This window comes from Corvus brachyrhynchos, unplaced genomic scaffold, assembly GCF_000691975.1.
Source record: "Corvus brachyrhynchos isolate BGI_N302 unplaced genomic scaffold, ASM69197v1 scaffold200, whole genome shotgun sequence".
Lineage (NCBI taxonomy): Eukaryota > Metazoa > Chordata > Aves > Passeriformes > Corvidae > Corvus > Corvus brachyrhynchos.
In genome coordinates, this window is record NW_008236184.1 from 1,677,131 (window position 1) to 1,701,168 (window position 24,038).

The window sequence follows — 24,038 nt, forward strand, 5'->3', positions numbered from 1 at the left end:
GGTTAATGATATACGAACATATAGATATTGTAATGAAGTTTTCTGGGGATTTAGTAAACATGTAGTTGTGTTGCAGAACTTTTTACTGTCTCTGGTAGATGGTAACTAGCAGTGTAAGATTGGTCATCCTGTACATATCACATCTGAATTTCATACTTTACCAGCATGGTTTGAGAAATACTTAGAATGGGGCTTTCACAAGGACTGAGATGATGTGTACTGGGGAATGCCCTTAATAAAAGTGAACCATTAAGGGTGTTGTGAAAATAATATTGATTTAGCACATGAGAAATAACAATAACTATTCTATTTAGCATAATAAAAAATGTGGAGGAGGAGGGTCATTTTTGGAGAGGAACTTGGCATTGTAAAGAAGTGAGTGCATCCTGGGTCATTTTGCCAATGAAACTGTATAACCATGTAAGCATAAAACTCAGCTTGGAACACTTAATCTAAAATGTTGGGCATTTCTCCTTTAAAACTCTCTCTTGCCTGCTTTTGAAAAAGTAGAGTTAGGCAGTTTAAAATTTTGTTCCTTATGCTGTAAAAATAGTTGTGGACTTTCTGTTAATATCATACTAAAATCATCAGACAGTTCTGTTGTTTACAAGAGAAAATAATTTTTTGATGTATTTCATTCTCAAATTAGGAAAAAACCCATAGCTGCCCACAAAATTTACAGTTTTCCAAAGAGTATAGGAAAATTATATTAAAAAAGAAAAGGGAGGAGGGGTGAGAAGCAAGCATTCAAATTTCCATGGAAGCTCTGTGTTTATGTAAAGTACAGCAGCTGCATTGTGGACTTTCTGTTAATATCATACTAAAATCATCAGACAGTTCTGTTGTTTACAAGAGAAAATAATTTTTTGATGTATTTCATTCTCAAATTAGGAAAAAAACCCATAGCTGCCCACAAAATTTACAGTTTTCCAAAGAGTATAGGAAAATTATATTAAAAAAGAAAAGGGAGGAGGGGTGAGAAGCAAGCATTCAAATTTCCATGGAAGCTCTGTGTTTATGTAAAGTACAGCAGCTGCACTGCAAATTCCCCTCTCTGGATGACCTCAGTACTGAACAAGACAGCCTGTTCTGGGTGCAGGTGTGATTACTGAATTATTTGTTCTGTTTTAGTGTCAGTCAGTTACAGAGAAGTATTATGGGTAAAATTTGTATCCACTGAATAAAGTGAATTGGTAGATTTGGTATTCCACAGTTCACTATGTGCCTTCCTGCTATTGCAGAAATAGTTTATTTTATTCTCTTGAATTGCATTAGTTAAATAGGACGGACAAGAGGAAGTGACTCCAGCAACAGCCTCTGAATACATCAGGCAGGCAGAAAGGCAGGATTGCACTGAAGATGGTGCTGGACATAAAAGACAGTTTTGACAGCTGAATTAGGATTTCTTTTTAAGAGGTTTGTATATGTTGTTGGAATTGAGAATTTTAAGTTTCTTCTCCTTGCTTCATGAGAAATAGAGCTGTGAGAATTGCTCGCTCCTAACACATGCGTATCCAGTCAGCCTTGATTTGACTGTGATTATTCTTGTGAACTTGCCAGCAGTTTTCCAACCTACCTTAGATCACACTGGTCTTTGCCAGGTGTCTGTACTTATTTATGTTCTGTGTGCCTTTTATCTCCTACCAGTTTATGCAATTTTATAGGAAAATCCTTTTCTTTCATTAGTGTTTAGTGTAGACTGCCAGAGAGCAGGACTAATGTATTGAAACGTGGCTGCTTTTCTCACACTTGTCTCCAACCAGACAGGTGCAGTCAGACTGGGAAACCCAGGTCCCTGAACACCCAGTGTGCAGGATGTCGTCTTTTCAGGATCTTGGAGGAATCAGCACAGATCTAGAACCCACAAAAGCGAGTCCTTGTAGAAAGATGGGTGTAGTTTTCTCCGAATAATTAGCAAATTAAGTTTCTGCTTTGGCAACAATTTAAGAGAGAACTATACACCATAAGATGCATGACTTCAACACCCAAGGCAAACTTGCACTTCTAGGAGGTCTCCCTTTTATCGCTCAAAGGGCAATAAAAGGACATGGCATTTCAGGTGGGTGGTAATCCTGTAAGGCTTAAAGGAGTGATGGCAATAGTGTCTTTATGCATCCACTATTCTGATCCTTCTTTCTTCAAACATGGTCCTGACAGGACTGGCTTCATGTGAGGCACAGAGCATTAGTACAGAAATGTGTCTGAGAATTTAACATTTTTTAAAAGGAAAGGGGATTAATATTAAGATTCCTATGCAAACAGCAATGTACTCATAAACACTTCTGTGTTTAATGGGTTTGCCATTGCACTGTGTGCTTTAAGTAAAAAATAGATGGAAAATGGAGGGAAGTTTCCTGAGACTGATTTTAAATACTGGTCTTGTTTCTGATCCAGTGCAGTTTCTTTAAATGGTCTGACTCTAACTGAAGACATGTAGGGAACTAGATCAGATATCTCTGAGGATTTAACAAGGGGTTTAGGTGGGTAGTGCATGATAAACAGGTCAAAGGAACACGTAGTCCAGTGTACTCATACTGTAGCATGATTCTCCTGAGCATGAGAATTGCCTATTTTTCTTTTAAACCATCTGAAGCAGATAAATCTTCCTCAGGAAATTGGTAATGCATTCATGGTAGGACTTGGAAACACATCAACATTCTAATGGTGGAAAGCAGTGGAAGAGGGATTTGGCAGGGTCACGGACAGCTCGAACACCACCCACTGCTGTTGGTGTTGAGAGTAGTGAGACACTGTGGTAAACAGCTGGGATTTCTCTGAGTCATTCATTCTCCGTTCCCACCTCATCGCTCTGTCTACTGTGTGGGTGGCCAGGTACGTTTCTAGGCAATGAAGTCATTAAAATTGATGTCACATCTCACAGTCATGTTAAAGGGGAGAGGGGATATGATTGCATCTTTCTCTTACCCGTTTTGGAGCCTTTTTGCACTCACCTACCTGATGTACATGACCATCAGTAAAAAAGGCAGGGAAGCAACACAGAGATGGCCAGTTACTGTCCCTCATGAGGATACCATGGCTTGTATCATTAGTCTCACTTGTCTGTGGCATGCCAGGCACTAGGCTGCACACCCCTGTTAAGGTGCAGGAATGGTCTTTTTCAGAAACAGAATTGTGAATGTCTTTGTAGCATTGTATTCGTTTGCCCACCTGCTTTCTCGGAGATGTGTGGTGGTTTTGGATTGATAACAGTTGATCTGATCAAGGGTATAAAGGTTGATACAATTAGGGGCATGTTAACTTCAGCAGATAGTATGGTTTGTGCTTGAATCAATTCTGCCTCCTGTTGAGGAAAAACTGGTCCGGTAAAGAGTATCAAGGCTGGGTGTCTTGGAGCTTGCTGAAGGTCACAAGTCAGGGTTCATGGTGTGCTCACTGTCCTGCACTAAAAACCTGTGTGTATGTTAACACCAGGATTGGACATTTTGCTTCAGAAAAGGTCCTCCATGTAGAAACTTAGGGCAAGGTTGCTATCTCTGCATGAGGTTACAGTAACCTGGAATAGTATTTTGAGTATATGTTCTTTTGTTGGTGTAAGGTAGAGCAGAGAGTCATTCTGCTTCTTTTGCTAACAAAATCTGACACACCTGAGCCCAGGGTGGCCAGCTGGAAGAAGATATTGAAACCCCCCGGTGAGTGAGGTAGTACCATCCAACATTCAAACAAGTTATATATAAACTGAGATAAATAAGAATTGTTTCTTTATGATCTTTGAACTTGTTTGCATGTTTTTCTTTTGTTCTTTCAGGTAAGGCAGTGAAGTCTTTAACTGCTCCAGAAGAAGAGGGTCTGGAAAGAAAATGTCTCTGGCAAATAAGTATCAGGTAACACTGGTAGTGGGGAAGCTTCTTAATTTTTAAAATATTTATCTGAACCAGTCTTGATGAACTGAGTTACACCTGAATTTGAAGTTACAGATTCAGAGGAAGGAAATCTTGAGCTCTTACTCACTAAAACCAGAAAAGTGCCTGCTTTTCATTTTTATGTAAAGTGCTACTGCTTTTGATATGCAAATGGTGCACTGTACTCTGTAACCTCAGTCTTCTAGATAGTAAACGGAAGGGCAGAGAAAAATGTGTGTGGTGCAGGAATTCAAATGATGTGGAGGCAGGGTTCCTACTCTCTTTCACAATGCAGTCCTAAATTCCAGTAAAGCACAAAGAGATCAAATCAGCTTGGACTCTGAGGGCAAGGATTGCCTGGTGTCGTAAGGGGCATTTGATAATTCCTACATCCCATGAGTATAAAAGGTAACTGAGATGACTGAATGTTAAAGTAGCTGGAGCAAGCAGTAATAGAACTGAGTGGGTTGTAGCCGAGTGACAGCTCATCATATAATCATCATGTTTTCCACTTAGAGCATCTCTGAAAAACAAGAAAGATGGTTTAATTCTTTTTGGTTTTCCTCTAAAAAGAGATTTTGAGTAATTGTTTTTTGGAAAACTTTCATTGACATCTGAGCTATAGGTACCTATTTTGAGTGATAGAAGAGTTATTGCCTGTGGTTCTCTCACACACACCCCTCATTAAATCATAGGGAGAATTTCCCGTAGTCATTTTTCTTTTTCCTTAATTGCTTTCTCTTGTACAGAGGTCAGGCTGGCTCTGCTGGCATTTCATGGTGTAGAAGCAATCACTGAGGAAAGCACAGACTCATGCAAGTTTTGGTGCCTTTGATGCTCTCCATTCTTTCTCCTGTCCACGTCTCATCCCTGAGAAGCTGCCAGAAGAATCCCAGATGGGCCACCTGCGTGGCTCTCTGAGGACAGCCTCCTGCCCTTCCCATGGCTCAGCTGTACCATGGTGGGGAGCCAGGCCATTGTCCCCCCCTTCTCCCTTAGTCCTCAGTGCCAAGAAGCTGATAGAGGAGAAACAATGGTTCTGTGATTATATAAAGCAGTAGCATGTTCCCAGTTTTTACCGGAAGCTCTCACTAACCTCTAAGTTAGTCTTTTTTTATCATTATCAGGCTTTATTAGGTGAAATAGGTTTTAAAGGAAAATAGGTCTCATGAGATGAAGCTAAAATCAGTAGGAGATTACACTTCATGCTGTGAGTCTTTAGGAATCTATATGTACTGTGTGCTCTAGTTTTGGATTGGGAGCTTGTCAGGTTTTGTATCCAGAGGTATGCTTTGCAGTTAATAAAATATGATTCTTTTAAAAGTGAAATTGCATTTATTATTTCTAAAAGTGAAGCTGTCCCTATGAAATTGATGAAGTGTTGTAAAAATGTCTTGAAGGGTGAAGCTGTGGCTGTGTTTCCCTGTGAAGTCAGCAAACTGGGTGGTTGATGCAGAGTGTAAGAGAGTAACTTCAGTTGCTTGCTTTTGTATTCTTTCAGAAGGGGTAGCTCTGTTTGTAGCAGTGCACTCCACGGAATTGCTAAAGTTTGTGTAGCTCTCTAGCAATAGGCTCTCCTACTGCAGCCCACCACTGAAGTGTCTATATGCCTGTAAATTGCTTTGCTGATGGCTTTCAGTTACTGTTGGGGTGGGGGGGTTCCATGTGTATAAGATTCAGAAATAGCTTTTTCTCATAAACTTAGGGCAGATAAGTTAGCTAGAAATCATCAGAAATTAGGAATATACATGTCAAAAGTCATTCATCTTCTGCCACCTAGGAATGAGTGAATGAAGGACATACATTCTCATTTAATTGAGAATTCTGAGCTTTCACTGGTGAGGGGGAAAAAAAACCCTACTTATTTAATAGTGTTTTTAAAAGATGAATAAAGCCTAGGTGTTCACAGTATTGGAGAGGTAAAAATAAGCTTGATGATCTTCTATTTATTTCTCAGTCATGTTTACAGACCACTCAGACAATCACCAGAGCAGGTGTCACCAAGTGGCCCAAACCAGTGGTGCAGAGAAGGAAGAGGAATCCACCTGTTCAGGCCTTGTGGGTTTTAGCTTCACCTTTGAGTCAGTGTAGACTACTTGTGCTGGGAAAGTGCTATAAAGCCGATAGGGGGAGGCTGGGGATAACATCCTTTCTTTGTTCAATTCAGATTGTGGCTATTTTATTTCAGAAGATGAATATAGATAATTGATAAACTTGAGAGTTGAGATTTGGTATATTTCTAGCATGGGCCTGGAGAAGTGCCTTTGCTTTTTGTGATAAAAAATGTGTAGTGTTTAAGGTCTTAATTAAAAGAAGAGAGTTTTCCCTTGTAAAAAGGTGTCTCTAGCTTTCGACCAGTCAAACATTTGCTGTGGTTTTTGTGACTTCATGCTATTACTACAGATGCTAACACATAACCAGATGGCTGCCTCAAAGTGCTCTAGGAGCTAAAGGGAATGTACAGAAAGCTTTCCAATATCTTGGTGATCCTGCTTCTGTCACCAAAAGCTTCATGAGTCATCAGAGATTGTCACATTTTGGTTATGCCATAAACAAGACACAGGTTGAATTTTTGAAAGTATTAATAACCTTTATAGGAACTTACTGTAAATGTTTCATGTTCTTTCCAGAAGAATTTTCTTGTGGTTGTTTCAGTTTGACTCTAGTGCCATTTGTTTTTCTTTCATTATGGATGAATCATCAAATAGCTGAATGTAGAATTGAATACTGAGGTCAAATTCATTGCTTGTATTGGCAATTGACAATTTCATTTAAATCTGTAGTTCACAGTTATAACAAACTGTGGCTTTTGCTCTGGCCTCTGCATTGAAAGACACATTTGGTGTCTCCTTGCCCATTGTTTGTGCGATCATATGAATTAAACCCAATTAGGAAGACACCAGTATACTTCCTTTCATTTTCCTAACCTCTGTTTTATTACCCAGTGGATGCATGCAAACATCCAGCGATGGTGTTAACAGGAGGCAGAGAAACCACGAGAGACTTTCCTCTGCAGTCCCTTCTGTATTTATTCTTTCCCTTCAGATTTTTGCTATCTGGAGAGAGACTTCTCCTGGCTATTCTTTAACTTCTGCAATTGAAACAGCTATTTTTAATGGACCTTCAGAGAGACCAAGGGGCACTTTGATGGACAGTAACACTCTGAGTAGTCCTTCCATGTGTGCTGTTTCTGAGTGTTGTGAGTGTGCAGCAGTTGAGCAGGATGAGAGGGCACCAGGACAGCACAGCAGCATTACTGATGCACCACTTGCTCTCAATGATTTGTGGGTGTGACTGTAATGTGTGTGTGAAGGAAATGCTGCTGTTGCAAAGGAATCAGATGAACTCACAGACTTTGAGCACCATTTCTCAGCTATAAGAATTTTAGTGTGATTATGTGTACTTGTACAATCTGCACCTAACAATAGAAGCACTACAGTGAAACTGAGGCGAAGTTCGGGTAATGTTTCAGTCTAGAAGTTTGAAATAAAGGCAAGAGTGGAAAAAGTATCTGGACAATCTCTTTAAAATGTCTAAACTTAGCATTTTGGATTGCTTCCTATAATGCTGGGAATCAAAGGTGTGTTATCTTTAGCCAAAAACAACAGTAAAATTTTGCATGTGAGATTCAGTAGAAATTTGTTAAAATGTGCATCTAAGATGCCAACAGCATGGAGTTATATCTTCATTTTCTAAACCTAAAATACGTTGGTTTTTTGACCACCACCACCACCACTTGGAAATACTCCGTGTATGAATATGGAGCCTACTTATTTCTTTCTGGTCAGGTTACCATGGCTGTTTCCCTTTTCAGTGCAGTTCCACAGAATACTGAACTTAATATTCTAGGTGGCTGACATGAGTTCACCAGGTGAGAGCTCAGCTCAGCCTGTGGAGCAGGTAGTGTCTGAGGGCTTTAAAGATGTCCAGCAAAGCTGTGTTACGTTGAAATAAATTTGTGCAACAGCATATACTTGGAAAAAGTGTAGCTGAGAGAGTGGAAAAGGAAAATAGCAAAGAGTTTGTTAGTCTGTCTTATTTTGTAAAAGAAATATATTTAACAAATATGTGGATTTTCTTACATAAATACACAATTGCTTTTTTTTTATAGAGGAGGAGGTGTAACTAGGAGGGATAAAACTTAAAAGAATTGCGAGAATTCACAATTCATATTCTTAATATTTAAAAATAATAAGAATGAAAGCCCTAAAAACTTTACAAAATTATGTTTTAAGACTTTGATTAATGATGCATAGACGAACAGAGAAGCAATATTTAGTTAGCATCAAAGCAAAAATGGTATTTGGTCACAGTATTGCTAAACAGGCTGTAAAAGAAGACTATATGCAGGTCATTTATGCTTTCTTAGCTGGTAGAGGAGATTAAAACTAGATAAACTATAAAATGCTCACATATCCAGTCAGGATACAAAACACTTGAGACAAAGCTCATTAAACCACTCAGGTCTATGCTTCATGGTTAATTTACTTAATATTGAGGATTCTTTTAGATCAGTCTGCAATGCTTGTTGGTTTTGGGGTTATTGTTTTTTTAAATCATATTACTTTTTTTGAACAACATTAGTAGTTCTGAAGGTGAATTTTTCATGAGTAGGAAGGGACTAAATGTATTGGATCTGCTGGAATAATTTAGTCAGTTCTGCCACTGACAGAACTGGTCAAACTGGTGGAAAGCCAGCCCTCTAAACTGGATTTTGAGGTGTATTTCCTTTGTTTATCCGAACCAAACAGGAAGGGGGCTGGATTCCTAAGAAGCTGTCATCTGATGTACATAGCATAGAATTATTTTTTCCATAATAGTGCTACAGGGTTAGAGTGTGTCGTGGGTATGACAAATGGATGCAGAACAGTAAATTACTGTCACTTTTGGAGTAAAACAGTAAAACTTTTCTGCTTTTCTGCTTTTCTCTCCATCCTCACAGGCACATGATACTGCAGAGCTTCAAAATCAGAAGTAAATCAGCCAGACAGTTGCCTCCCGCCTTCCTAAATAGGCAAATATATTAGAAACAGAAAAAGGGCCCTACCTACCTCATTCCTGTGAGTAGCTATAAATTTCCCCTCCACCCCTCAAATCAGCATCTGCCAGGTAATTGTTTTGGAATGCTGAGCATAAGGATGTAGCAATGAAAACAAAAAAATTTAATTTGTTTTCTTATTGACAACAATTAAGCGTAGCCAACCAAAGAAACCAACTAAAATTATTAACAGGCTACCAGCATGCCTATCGCCTGTGGCTACACAGAGCTGATGGGTGATGCATTTTTACTCATTAAATGAACCTTTATTTGTGCTTCCTAAAGCTTGGATGCTACATAAGTTCCTAAAACCATCCATATTGTTGCCATTTTAAACTGCTGCTGCAGTTGATGTATCACTGCAGAAGCTGTTTTGGGCTTAGTTCTTCACTTTTATATTTCTTAGCAGTTCATTCTGTAATAACGTGGTGTAACCCACTGTGAGGCTTAAAGATCCCCAGAGTGACCCCCTTCGTCAGTGCAGTGAACGGAACAATGTTTGCTAAATAGCTGCTGTGTAGCTGATACTCACCTGCTCTTGATTGCCTTTTCCTTGCTGACTTTTCCGTCCTTTCTCCAGGGAGAAGGTGGGTTTGCTGTTGTGGATGCCTGCCTCATTTGCTTCACCAAAATGAGTTAGGGCATGCAGGAGAGAAAGGAGACTTTTGCAAGTAGAACCTATCATGGTGAGTCAGATTTTGTCCCTGCTTTTGCTGTAGAACTTCTCAGTGTCGCTACATTGCTTAAAGCAAACTGTTCACACAGAAGTCTCTCTTCCCTGCAAGTATGTTACACATAAGACTTCCTTGGCAGCAGTGCTGGACTGAGAGGTTCTTCCCTACTGCTTTTGCCTCCCCTGCCACATGAGGTCCACAAAAGTGCTTGGGGGGAGCCTTCAGGAAATTAAAGCAGCAAATTGAATGGAGCTGAAAATAATTACTCTCTACCATGTACGCATGAAAAGTATGAGAAACTGTGGTCTGTAGTTTTGATTTGGAACCACAGCAACTGTTTGGAACATTATACTAAAAATAAGTACGTGGGAACTGTGTTTTTAATTTTGAGTTGCTAAATACTCTCTAAAATACCTCGTAGAGATTAATTTCCATTACTACAGTTTAAGTTTCCTGTCATCATTCACTGGGATTGTGAAGGAGTCCCAGCAGAACTCCTGACAGTTCATAGCACTGCAGCATGGACATTGTATCTCCCCTGGTATCTTCATTTAATGGATTTGTTTCTAATTTTGAGGCTTAACCTTGGGTTTGAAATTCACTGCAAAGAACTTTCTCAACAGCAATAGGAAGTAATGAAACATAGTTTGCTATAGAAGCATTGCCCTTCTCCCTCCTCCTCCTCATCATGATAGTTCTGTCTGTCTCATGTCATGCCTTCTTTATTGCCTTCATTTCTCCAGGTTTTCCTAGCCTTCCACTTCTCTGTTATCTCAGTTTTCACATCATCTCAGTACCTTGTAAGGATGTGTCAGGTCAAGCTTCTGGGCAGAGGCCTCCCACATACTGCACTCAGATCGGCCTAAGCACTTGTGCATCTACAAGTACGACAGTGTTGAATTAATTCAGGATTAATTTAAACAAAAGAAAATGCAGTATCTTCTGCAAAAATGTTTACTTACAAGCAAACCTTCATATCAAATACGTGTAAACAGACTGGATTGTGTGTGGATAAGCAGAGAAGCAAAGTTAGAATTCAAAAATCTTTCTTTCCTACTTTCAAGCATGAATTTCTCCAGTTCCTGTGTTGTTTTGGGGTGTTTTTTATTTTGTTTTTTTTTTTATTGTCTCTGACTGCCAAAGGTCTTTGCTTGAACATAGATTCTACGTCTGTTTCTGCTTGAACACAGATTCTTTGTCTCTTCCTTTCAGAAGTGGGACTTGATGTTCCAAAGTGTTTTAAGGCTCTTGAGCTATTGCTGAGCTCATCAGTTCTCTCTATAGCTGATGCACAAATTTTTTCCAAGCTTCACCCTCCTCTGTGCATACTGGATTTTATTTAAGCTGTTGAGGATTAAGTATGGTATTAGTGAAACCTTTGGGATTCTTGCTGAGAATTGTATAAGTAACCATTTTGATCACGGAGAAGAAGCTGTATCCATGTGTTGCATATAGAATTTTTCCTTTGGAACCATTGTCACTTCGGAAGTCCTTGTGGGTTTGGACACTGCACTCAGAATTAGTGAGTCCCAGTCTTTCTACTTGGGTGTCAGACTACTTTTATTTGTCCTTGCCAGATCACCAGCACTGAATAGATTGCATTGCTCTGTTCTGCTGGGACAAAGTCAATCCATGTTAATGGCTTCTTTAATCTTTTAAATGTGATTATTTTATTTGGGGCAGTGGCTCCAGCCAATTCCATTCTCTTGCTAGGGATAGTAGTCAAGTAGAGATAAGCCGTGCCTGCATAAGACAAGTCAGACTCTAATCTTGCCTCATTTTGTGCCTAATTGAACTGAAAAATAAAAATCTCTAAACTTGGTTCTTGGAAGTCATAACATTGCATGGCTCATGCGGTTTAACTTCTCCAGCCTTGATTTCAGGTGATACTGGTTGGCACTGTATATACTATTAACTCTTATGTATCTAATCTAAACCAAATTTATCCAATGTATATTGTTTGTGCATCTGAATTGTCTAATTCTACTGTATACTTTTGTTAGATTTCAGTTTTTAAGGTCCAGAAGAGTAGAAAATTAGACTAGACCAAGGAGCCTGCGGACGTGAAGAAAAAGGAGGAAATTCAATTATCTATTATTCCACCCTGCATCTAGTTATGTTTTTTTTTTTTTTTTTTAATGGTAAAAGTCTCTTTTAAGCTATTAATTATTTTTTTAAAAATACATCCTTCTTGGATATTCCTTTTACCATTTTTACAGAACTTATTTCTCTGGGTGTCCCCTGATGCCCTGGTTTAGATGGCTAAATCTTCAAGTTACGGGTGCTGTTTTGTTGCTGTCTTGAACTGCGGGAGCCATTCAGGTCCTACTAAGCTCAGTGTCTACTTGAGCAAGATGGTGTTCTGGCTTGTAAATAAGCCCAAGTATCTCTCACCCTTTCTCCCAATGCCTCCCCTGTGCTCCTGCTTTGCAAAGGTATTTCCAGGTTCTAGTTTGTTTTACGCATCTGCATCAGGCATCTGCTGTTTCCAGCAGGGCTGGTGACAGCATCACCCAAAACACAACAAACTCCTGCCTACAAGTTGCTAGCAAACTGCCGCCTTGTAGGCCATGTAGGACATGTAGGCCATGTCCCAGAACTTTCCTGTAGTGAGGAGGTGGTTATCACTTTTAATTTTCTGATGCAGTTACTATAACTTGTAGTCAGAGTGATAAGACACAAATGTTATTCCATTTTATTTAAGTGCCATCTTGGTTGTTGCTGTGGTAGTATTTTTACAGAAGTTGGCTTATTATAGAGCAGTGGCATTTGGTTTTGCAAGTAACTGGGACATATTACCTGCCACTACAGGCAGCTTACTCTTGAATTCATCATTTGGCAGTTACTGTTCATTTTAGCTGATTTAAGATGATGTACCATTTGATTATAGTCTGAATTTCAATACTGAATTTGCCCTAGGAATCCACTTTAAGATACAATTAATAAAGACTAACTGCTGCATTAGGATACTTGGGCAGCTCTGCCTAATGTGGGTGGAAGTAGAACTGTGTTTTAATTATAGGCAATACTCTGTCATTTTGAGATTTAATTTCTAGTTGGATTGGTTATTTTAATAACTGTCTATTATCAGTTACAATTATATTACATAATAGCAACAATATTGTTATAGCAAGAGGTACATACTGTCAGTGAGTGCAAACATGGAGACGTAGAAAACATAAACATTCCAGTCAGTGCTCTTTACCTCTGCTATGTGCCTTTACAGTTTCCATCAGTTATTTTGTCAGTGTGAACTCAGATAATTTACTCAGTTCCCATGAAATCAAAATACTTTTGCTATATATTAGAAGTAGAGTAAAATACTTCTAAGTCATATTCCACAGTGAGAAATGAGATTCATTCTCTTTTGCAGAAATGGTTTAAATCCTGTTTTTTACCACTGAATCCATGTCTTTAAAGCACAAACTTCACAGAGCTTTTCAGGCCAGTGTATTTCTTCTCTTAGCCAGTACTGTCCAAGGTAATTTCTCATGGAATGTCAGGAAATTTTTGTTTGTCCTGAAGATTTCATTTTCACAGTAAAACTATTTTTCTGAGGTAGGTAGTTCAAGAGCTGGATGAAAATAATTAAATGTATCCTTTAAAAAAACTGTTCTCCCTGGACAGTCTAACCATCAGGATGTAATTTAATGTAAAAATAAAGACTGGTTCAGTTCAGAGCAAGATCCTGACATTCTACAGAAATATATCTTAATCTAAGAAGGCCTTAATATATTATACCATGAAAATTACCAATATAGAGCAGTAGAAGGATACAGTTTAAGTATTCGATGCAGTATACTTTTATAGTATTTATACATTCCTTTTATAGTTATTTAGCATGAAGCCCATGAGAATTTCTTTTCCATTGGTTTTGCTGTTAATAATATGATGTGTATATTAGTATGGTGTCTGCAGACAAAAATAGAGACAGTGGCTCCATGATGAAAGTACGATCTTTGTCTCTCTTGAGGTATTACTATTTTAGATAAGGTACTTTAGATAAGGTAGTTAGAATATCTTTAATTTCTAATGTGTTAAACCTTTAAAATCAGAACAGTTCAAAATAAATATGTCCATCTGCTCTAGATGCTGCATGGGTTCTGTAACAGAGTTTTAGCATTGCAGAACTAAATTATGGCCCAGCCTTAGTTCATTCAGAGTCATATTTATGAGTAAATTCATCTGGTTTTGAACGACCTCTCTTGCAAAGCCTAAAAGAATTTCAGTAAATTAGACAAAAGCTATCCATACCTGATCTCTTGGTGTTATTAATGTATATGAGGCCAGAGAGCATATAGATGGAGAAGCTGGCACTGTTTCTATTACTAAAAGAAGAAAGAGCCAGTTGATGTGTTCATAAAGAAGATAGGGAATAACTTGTTTCCAAGTAAATCATCTCCTCTCACATTTGAGCTACCTCTGTATATTTAAAGCATGAAAAACTGACATCATTTTTTTTCACATGGATGTTTAAAATCTTTGGAAACTTTACCGAGAGAGAATAAAGTTTTGAGTAACTAAAGTAAGTTACAGCGCAAATTAGACCAGTAGGATTCTAAAAGCATCTCTTCATGGAGCAGTTAATTCTTTACAGAGGACTAGGGGAAACTTAACACTCTTATAAGCTGAAATGACATTTGCCAAATAGCAAATTTCAAGACTGAAAAGGGTCAAACAAACACTGTGGTGAAGTTCCAGACACTTATTTCCTGGTCACATTTTGCTAAATTGGGAACTGAGTCTACATCCTTTGCAAAATGTGTACGGCATGCAATTGTGTTCCAAGTATTGTTTCACTGGAGGCTATGAGATTTGGCTGTTTGATTTGTGTTATTTATTGTTGCTGTGTTACAAAAATGAATTGTGCACTGGTGGTATAATAAACTAGTGAATGTCTCATTTCTCTTATTAAACAAGCAGGGATTAAAAGGATGTCTTATTAAAATGTCTTGGTTGAAAAGTTAATGTGAGTAATTGGATAAATTTTTATGGTGAGGTATTTTATTTTGTGAGGGAATGATCTTTCCCTTTATGCAGAAATTAAGAGAGACACTCTTTTCAGCAATTGTTGGTTAAAAGAGATTTTACTGCATACAAGAAATCATTTCAATATTTTTTCATTGATTCTGAAAGCATCTGCTGGATTGCTCAATACTGTGATGAGACAATTTGTTAGACACAATTTTGATTCTTGTGACAAAGCATTGCTGAGAGGAGGTACCTCCCAAGAGGAAGCCAATTGTCTCTTTAGTGAAAGTTTGGCCGGTAGAGAAAAAAGTCCCTGAACCTGGCACGGTACTTCTCTTCTACACAGTTTGACAGAAGTTGTCTGGACAGTATAGTGCATACATGTGTCTGGGCTAACTCTGGGATGTTCTGGTGGCTGCTGAAGTTTAGGGTATTAAAGGACAGAAATCCAAAGAAAATGGTGCTTCCTTCTCTCTGCTGCTTGCAGAACAATTTCCTGCAAAGCTGATAGGATTTCCCAAATAAGTTTTCTCCATGTGGAACTGGTTTATGTGAATTCGTAGATATTAAGTGTGCCTTGAACCATGCTGGTCTTTGTGTGTTGTTATTAACCAGAAGTAGATAGATAGGTCCAGACAAAACTGAAGAGATTGGCACCTTCAGCATTGAGATCTGCCTTCTATTTCTGAAAAATGTTGGAGCTATTTATAAATTTGGAAGATCACAGGCCTGTATGTGGCTTATCATGCTTATGCTTGTTAGTTCAGCTTCTGATGTACTATTGTAATTACCTTTATTCCTAGCTTTCACAATCACAAGGCTGTTTTTCTATTTTTAAGGCCTTCTGCAAGAATACTGGATATTTTATCTTCACTGAAGTGCTGTGGCACATTGCAAAGGATGTATAAGGCTTAAGTGTTTCTCTTTATTCCTCTTCAGAGTACATAGTATACATTGTGCTGTTTGACATCATAGCCAGCTTAGTAATGCCCAGGCAAAAGTTTCCACGGCCTAGAAGGGTGAACAAAGTACTATAAAAGCTAAACTCCAAATTTCATCTTTACACCTCTGCCTACAATGAGCAGGGGAGCTGAAAAAGATTTCAGTGTTTTTTCAGGCTGTTTAAAATATAGATGCAGGAGAAGGAAAAAGACTGCAGTTCCTCCCAGCTCTTCCTTAGCACATTAGCAGTCTTTAGAGCTCTGTGTTTTTCCTGCTCAGCCAAAGCATGCCGAGTCTATCAACCTGTCTACAATCTTAGCATTACAAACATTACTTCATTATTGCTTTTCCAAGTTAGCAAGACAAAGTGATATAATTCCAGCAGTTCAGGTATTTGTCTCCGCCAGGTTCCTCCAGTAAGAAACCCAATACACTACAGTTTCAGTCCTTACCTTTTTGTCTCCACATGGAAAAGAAAGGCCCTTGCTGAAGCCTTTGCTTCCGTAGATGTGTGTGTTTGTATCTCCTCGGTGTTTAACAGATGGATTACTTAAAGGAAAGAACTGAGAACAATGTGAGCAAATCTGTCCCTTAGTAAATTCTTGTAGTGGTTTGTAGAAGACCTGATAGGACAGGAAGATTTCCAAGGTGAGTTTTCAGTGGTGACACTGGCTGGAGTGACATTCTATGAAGTGTCTGACTTTCCATAGGTAAAGTATTATGGGAACGTTTACTGCTTATCTCTAAGTAGCAATGGCAATTACAATATAAATTCTCTGAATGCCTTTCTGTTTGAGAGCTTAAATTCTATCATTTGAATTACAGAGAAGGTACAGAGCCAGATTTTCAACCTCCTGCTGGTGATTGTTTATACAACTTTGGGCCTTTTGGCTGTGGCTTTACTTCAGGAGACTGTCTAATTTAATCAAGCACACGTGGATTTGTATATGTGGAGTAGATATTCAGTCACATAAGCTGTGTCAAAATTTGCAGATCAGATTCAGGACTGAAGTTGCCCAAGAAGTTCTTTGCAACTAAATCCCTTTTAGAGGAAATCTATTTATTAAGTGGTATTTTTTTTTTCTTCCTTTTAGTTAAAGTCTCTAATCTTTGGAGGTCATCATCATTAATGTTATGCATAAGAAAACAGTAGTTTCTGAGTTGCATATATTACATTACACATGAGCAGATCCATTTCTATGTTAATTAAAACGCAAATACGAGTGGCATGAGCTTAGTTCTGATCCAAGTTTAACTATTTGACTGATGGTAGTGACCTTCTTTTCTTGACATACCACTTTTACTTTGAAGCTAGTGCTAAAAAAAAAAAAATTATTATCAACTGGGTAAAGTTCAGCTTGTACCTTTTTACATTTTCATGTATCATGAACTCCCCCCACAGATAGTTTGCTTTTCAGTGTGTACTGACTGCAGCTCCAAGAAATGAGCTCATTCTGCCTGTCATGAAATAAAGAACACTGCTGGTTAATTGACTGGTTCAGCAAACAGAAAAGCAAGAGGTTTTTCCCAAACATTTGTGCATGAGAGAAAAGCTGACTCAAATGAGTGAATATTGCACATCTGCTGGTTTTGGCTGGGGTAGAGTTAATTTTCTTCACAGTGTCTGGTATGGGGCTGTGCTTTGGATTCATGCTGAGCATGGGGTTGATGATTTAGAGATGTTTTTGTCATTGCTGAGCAGGGCTCACAGGGCCAAGGCCTTTCCTGCTTTTCCTACTTCTAGGCTGGGGAGGGATCTGGGGGTGCCTGGGAGGTTGTGAGGAGATGCAGCCAGGACAGGTGACCCCAACTGACCACAGGGATGTTCCAGACCATATGACATCATGCCCTGATGTATATATAAAGTTGGGGAAGAAGGAAGAAGGGGAGGACTTCTGAAGTGATGGAATTTGTGTTCCCCAGTCACCGTTCTGTGTGATGGGGGCCTGCCCTCCTGGGGATGGCTGAACACCTGCCCAACTATGGGAAGCACTGAATTGATTCCTTGTTTTGCTTGGCTTTTCCTGTTAAACTATCTTCATCTCAACCCAGCAGTTTTCCAGCTTTTACCCTTCCAATTCTCATCCTGGTCCTGCTGGAGGGGGAGTGACTGAGGGGCTGTCTGGGGCTGGGCTGCTGGCTGGGGTTAAGCCACAACAGCACATATTCCCTGTCTGTCCGGCTGACTGACAACCAAAAAAAAAAACCCCATCATTTTTTCAAATAGGTTTCTGCAAAGCTAAATAGAAACGAGAGTTCTGCTTCTTGCACTGTGGTTGGTCATTCCTTAAGCCACCAATTTGAAAAGCTCATATAGTTGGGTTTTTTGCAGGTGATGGAAGCACATGGTTTCAAGCAAACTCTTTTTTGTTGGTTGGTTTTTTCCTTGGTTGTGTTTTTTGTTTTGTTTGGGGTTTTTGTTTGTTTGTTTTTAGTGGGGTTTCTTGGGGTTTTTTTAAATTCATGTGGTTTATATTCTTGTCTGTCTGTTGAGCATCTGTCTTATGAAACACTACTGACCTGTTGTTGGGGGACCAACTCTGCATCAAATCATAATTTTCTCTCTTTCCCGGCCTCCCACCCAGCCATTTGTGTTTTATATGAAACCTAAATGAACTTAAAGATCTTCATTGAAATTGTTCCTGCTCCACATCCACAACTTTTTATTCTGAACCAGCAGTAACAGAATTCTCTCTCCCCTCCTTGCATTTCTGGCTAATAAGCAGCCCTGCTAGTCAGGCAGAGCCATTTTCTGCCATGAGTTTTTGAATAATTCCTAATAAATTGGCAGTGGGTATTGTCCAAAGTGCTGAAACATTTGTTTCTAAAAATAATCAGCAGCAACTCCCAATCAGCTCTGCTATGCATCTGGCTTCTGATCAGCAGCAAAGCAGAGGAGTTGATCAATGCTTTTATAATAAAGAAAAAGAAATTAAATGTATGAAAGAAAATAGATTTCCGGATAGCTTAAAGGATTTTTTTTTTTTATGTATCTGTCAACTTTCCAGGGCTTTTATGACAAAAAGCAGAGAAAAATACAGGTATTTCTGAAATCCTTTCAGGATCCAATTTAAGATGTTTAAAAATATGTATTTTTCGATGCGGCAGATTAAATAGAAAGATATTTATATGCTGAAGCTTGCAGTAAGCTTTACAAACCTGTCCTAATTCCTCAGAGTGATGTTGTTATCACATTTGTCAGCTAAGGCTCAAGGAGACTGCAAATTCTTTTGTATTTTCCTCTCTTTTTCCTGTCTGGGAGTTTGTGATGAGCTGTTTGTTTCAGAAGAGATTGTTCTTCATTTAGTTTACAGGTGCTCTTTTCATATGTGAATTTGGTACATAAGTTAAAAAAATGCAGGCACTGTTGTTATTTTTTTTTTAGCTGTTGCCTGTATACATTAATATTCAGTGTGGTGACGGGTTTTATTCCCCCACCCCCAGGCTCTATTTTGCAATCAATAGCATTTTCCATGTGTTTTTTCCTGGCATTATGAATTTCCTAGTTTGTACAGTGCTATTTAATTCCATGTCCTGCTTTTCCATAGAATGCAATAATAGATGATGATGACAGTGGCAATTAGAACTAATGGTCTACTTCTTAGAGATGCGGAATATCCGTTAATCCTGTTGAACTTGGTCAGAAATTAGGCTATTTTAACATCAAACTTGGAATATCTGTTAGTTGCTGTTGCTTTTTTTGTGTATACAATTCTGCCGTGTGTTTCCTTATAACACTTTCCTTGATTCATCATCTTTCAGTTCTCCTTGTTGAGCCTGAGTATTTCCTATTAATTATTATTTTTCACATTGCCTGAATTACAGGAAAAATCACAATGGTAGAGGTAGTTACAGCTTATTTATAGTGAGAAGAAACTTAGTGTGTATTACCAAATTGATTTGACTAAATGAATGAGGGATTTTTCTCACTGTTTAGGGCTTTTAAAAAAAAAAAATTGATGATTAGCCATTCTTAATACTAGATAACTTCACATTTACTTCACTACATGACTTTCCTACTGCAGGACTTTCAATTACCTACGTAATTTAAGTGAAACACACAGTTGCTATACTTATATTATGGATCTTCAAAATGTTGTGAAATGAATCATTAATTTCTCAAATCTTTATTTTCTCATTTGTATCTCTAGCTGTTTTAAAATCTTGAAGATGATATTAAATGATATTTTAATTAAGTATTACTAAAACTAATTTATTAATTTATTATATATATTATTAAATCATGGGGGTTTTAGGACAAAAAGGAATTAAATCTTCTATTCTTCTTGGTTTCATTTTCTAAACTAAATGCGATAACTGAGGAACATCATGTTTCACAGAAATAAGGGTGGGAGTCACAGGGTTGGGGGGAAATTACCCAGTTCTGTTTTGCTGCAGTGTGTGTGTGTGTGTTCTTCCCTGATGGAGCTCATTTAGCTCAGCACACACTGAGCTGATACTCTGGCTTCTGCTTAATTCCAGCATGTTACACGTATGCCTGGCACACTTGCAGCTTCCTGTTCTTTCTATCTTATGTGTACCTAAGGACTTACAAGGACTTGCTTTTTGTACATAATCTGAATTTCAGAAGTTCAATCCTGCTGCTATTTTTAGGGTACTTGTAAGAGAGAGAACTTTCTCATCAGTCTGTCACTGAAGCTGTGGGATGAACCAATTGAGGGGATCAGTATTTTTAAGAGGAACTTGGAAAAATCACCATTATGTGTTTTGCCTTGATGTGAGGAGCAATGTAACGTGCAGAGTAACAGACAGTCAAGCCTTGTGTTTAAAATAGCAGCTGAATTGTCTCCATCAAGGCATGGATGTGCTGCAGACTCCATTTTTAAAGACTGTACTGAACCCTTAATCGCTGACTGTGCACTTGACATACAATTAAGCATTTGAGCTTTTCCCTAATCTCTGTGTACAAGAAGATAAAGGATGCTTGGAGACTTGTATCAGTAAGACTATTTATACAGAGCTCATACTGCTAACACTTTTGATGTCCTTTAAGCTTCTATCTTCATATCCCTGTCAGCTCAATCCACTGCACACATTTTCTGAGTCAAATTGGCATAAGCCAGGAAGAGGAGAAATGTGTTCACATGCAAGAACACTGGCCACAGTAAGACTTTTTTCTAGCTAGAGGAGAAATCCTTTCCTTCATCAGTAACTTGTGACAGATTCTAGAGACTTAGGACACAGATAAAGCAATAGGTGTTTCTCATGTAGTGATCATAAAGAAATTTCAAGTGATGAAGGTTCAGAAGAAAAAGAAACTGAGTTTGTGCCAGCACTTCAGACTGTGCTCAAGAACTTGTCTTCGAAAATTTAGATCATTGAGGTGCTGCCTTACTCTGGGCGTGAAAACCCCTTCCTTCAGGGGATCTTATTATTATTTCTTGAATATTACTGCTTCCCTATTATTAGAGATATCTTCTCCCTCATATGTTCCTTGGGCTACAGTAAATAATTGCAAAGAACCAATGAGCAGTGAGCAAGGCCTTGTAGTGAATGTAGGACTTGCACTGAAGAAGCCAAGTCTTGACAGAATCTAAGCACAAAGCTGATGTAACAGAAGGTGATGATTTATGTCTGGACTTACAGCTACTTCAGTGTGCATGTATGTAATAAAAATAATGGAAGCAAGCACACAATTGAGGTGTGCTCACTCTTGGGGAGATGCTGATCCACATTCAACAGAATATTGGCAGAGGTTTTCAGCAGTGTGCAGCTGATCCTAAGCTGCTGAGAAAATTGTAGGAAGTATTTCAGTCCTGTGTCAGAAGCAGAAGTGTAAAATGGAACCCCTTTTGAGTTCAGAACAAGCAGTGCATGAGAGTCTTGGAAGAGAATTGAGGTATTTCTAAAAACTGAGTGGAGGAAGCTTCTTCATCTCCTTGTTAGTGACTATTTTGAAATGTCAAATAAAAGTAGAGGAAAATGAGTTATTGTGGATATTCATTCTTAACAAAGAACATCTCTGCTCTCTGTCCTCAGCTGATTTTTGTCTCAGACTCTTACCTTCTAAAGACCTGTTGGAGATTGAGCTCTTTGATTTGCAATACATATGTAGCATCTTCAGTCTGTGTTTCAATTTCTTTTCTAACTTCACATAGAAGCTGTTGCAGGGACTATGCAAAGGTAAAAAGATAAATTCAAAATTTGTGCCCAGAATGATGAAAGAATTGCAACTGAAATTCCATCCTGAACCTTTTCATATCTCATGATAGTTTTATTCTGAGCTTTTATATCTCTGTGTATTTTGTTGTAGACCAAGTTGGGGTCATGTAGGGATCATTCTTAGTTTCTTGGCCCACTATACTGGGGAATACAGCAGAGTAAGCAGTATTTAGGGTTGATCTTAAACTGGTGAAGCTCCAGTGTATGTGTGAGAAAGGCTGAAAAGGGCTGAGCTATGTGCATGTCCTTGTGCCCTGACCATCACAGTATCCATGGTAATCATTTAGATAACTTATTTACAACTGCAAGCTAATTTTTATTTTATTTTAAATGGTATATTGTGATATAATAAAATATCTACTGAAAGCACATTGGCTGAGTCCTCTTTCAACAGAAGAAGTCGGCTGAGTGTTGGGAAGTGTTTATTATTCTGTGCAGCAGATGTGTTGAACAAAACTATAAAAATGTTTCAGTTGTTGTTTGTTAACATGTAGTTGAGAAAAAAGGAATATACTTTGCTTGTTTATTTCCAGGGCAGTGATAAAAGTTACATCTCCTTAGCAGAAGCATCATCATTTGGCTTTGAGGGCTGGATATCAGAGTTTTTAGTTATTTCCCTGTAGCTAATGGGAGTTTCATAGAGTAGATATTTTAGTTTGTTAATATTGTATAACTGGAAATGTGGAGGCATATTCACACTCGATGGTTATTTCTATACCCTGCAGTCCAAGCATCCTTGAAAGTGTTAAGAGTTATTAAAGGTTGCTTCTGTGAGTTGAGGGTTTTACAGCTGTTTTTTTAGGTTCCCTGAGGGTGATGAAGAGAGGGTCACAGGTGAATGTGGTTTGACTGCATTTCCTTTGCAGTGTATGAAATGATGTTTTTTATGTCGTTATGAACTTTGAAATAATTTGCTTCAGTGTGAGGGTATCTGTGGTGTGCTACATTCATAAGTGAGTTCCAACAAAGAATTGAAGATAATACTTTGGTCAGATTTATGGTTCTTGCATGGAAATATGTCACAGTGAAGAAAAAAAAGGTAAGAATCTTATTAAGTCCTATATATTATTTCACATACACCTGAGTTAGAGTTGGGTACATTAACAATTGTTAATTTAGGTACTTAACTCATGTTACAGTTGAGTTGTCACACAGACAACTGGGAGGTTTTGCATAAAAACCATTATCTACTGAGATTTGGTTACTTGTGTATGTATTCTAGGAAATAACGAGAAATAACGTTATGTTCTGCTTTCGTATTCTAATTCTCACAAATTTGTAAAAATGTGGACCTTGTTATAGTTTTGCCTGTTTTAAAAGCATTAGCAGAAGGAATGTTTTCCATGATAAAAAGATTTGGGCAGATATCTGTTAAATCCTGATTTTGGTGGGGTTAGGCCCAGTTACAATGGTATGAGTTTTGTGAATGGATTAAAATACCAGAAACAGTAAAACTGATTGTAAGTGCCTTTTAGAATAAGGTGAAGCTTATAGTAATTGGATTATGTATTTTCAAGCAGCAGGACTTATTCTTAAGATATAGGAGTAGATTATATGTAAACAGAACTGCTGTCTCTTTTAAAAATAAATAAACCCCATGAAATGGTGTTCCTTCTTTCTTCATGTGCTCATCTCTTTTTTTTTTCATCAAAAAGAATGGCTATCCTGATTGAGTCTTCTCCTGGATATCTCTATATTAGTTCATTGCCTTAGATTTTGGAAGCTTATGAGAAGAAAACTTTCAAAGCTGTATTTGATGAAACTTAGGACAAAGAACTGTTAGAGGAAATTCCAAGTGCAAGTTGCCATTTTCATGTAGGAGAGCCATAAGGATATTTTTGTACATTCATAATTCTTTTTTTATTAATTGTCTGGGTTGTGCCCAAGTAATATTCCTAATGCAAATTACTGTATGTGGTACTTTATCTGCATTAAGAGTAGTACCCATTAGGCTTCTCAGGTCAAAGGCAAAGTCGATTTTGGCAGTTATTATTATTCAAATAGCAGAAGTGTAATGATTGATATACTACTTCTTTTTCTTTTTTCTTACAGATTTCTCAGGGGACAAAATTTTGCTTATTCATACCTTCTACTGTGGCAAAAATGGATTCTTTTCCTCACCAAAAACCAGCAGCATAACACCCATCCAACACCTGCCTCAAGGAACTCTTATTTAAAGTCTATTGTAAGTCAAAATAATCACTTGCTTAAAGGTAGCTTTAATCAGCTGTGCATCTATTTACAGCTCAGGACCCAGCAGCCTTCCCAGGAGCGCTAATCTGAGCAGCGTGGCTTTGCTGCAGCAGCTGTTCGCTCTTGAGTGGCAGCAGAGGAGGCAGGAGGCGGCTGCGGGGCAGGGCCCGGGCTGAG

The 24,038-nt window shown here is 38.2% G+C and overlaps 1 protein-coding gene across 3 annotated transcripts in view; it reads left to right on the plus strand.

Moving 5' to 3' along the window:
• Positions 1-24,038, plus strand: part of OTUD7A (OTU deubiquitinase 7A) — a 110,481-nt gene that overhangs the window by 34,343 nt on the left and 52,100 nt on the right. The window contains exons 2-5 of one of the 3 annotated variants that reach the window (XM_017737523.1): positions 3,767-3,842; positions 8,803-8,920; positions 9,479-9,584; positions 23,721-23,853. The gene's annotated coding sequence lies outside the window, so the exon portion shown is untranslated. Of the gene's footprint in view, positions 1-3,760; positions 3,843-8,802; positions 8,921-9,478; positions 9,585-23,720; positions 23,854-24,038 lie in introns of those variants that run through there. The other 2 variants (XM_017737531.1, XM_017737528.1) reach the window with 2 other exon arrangements.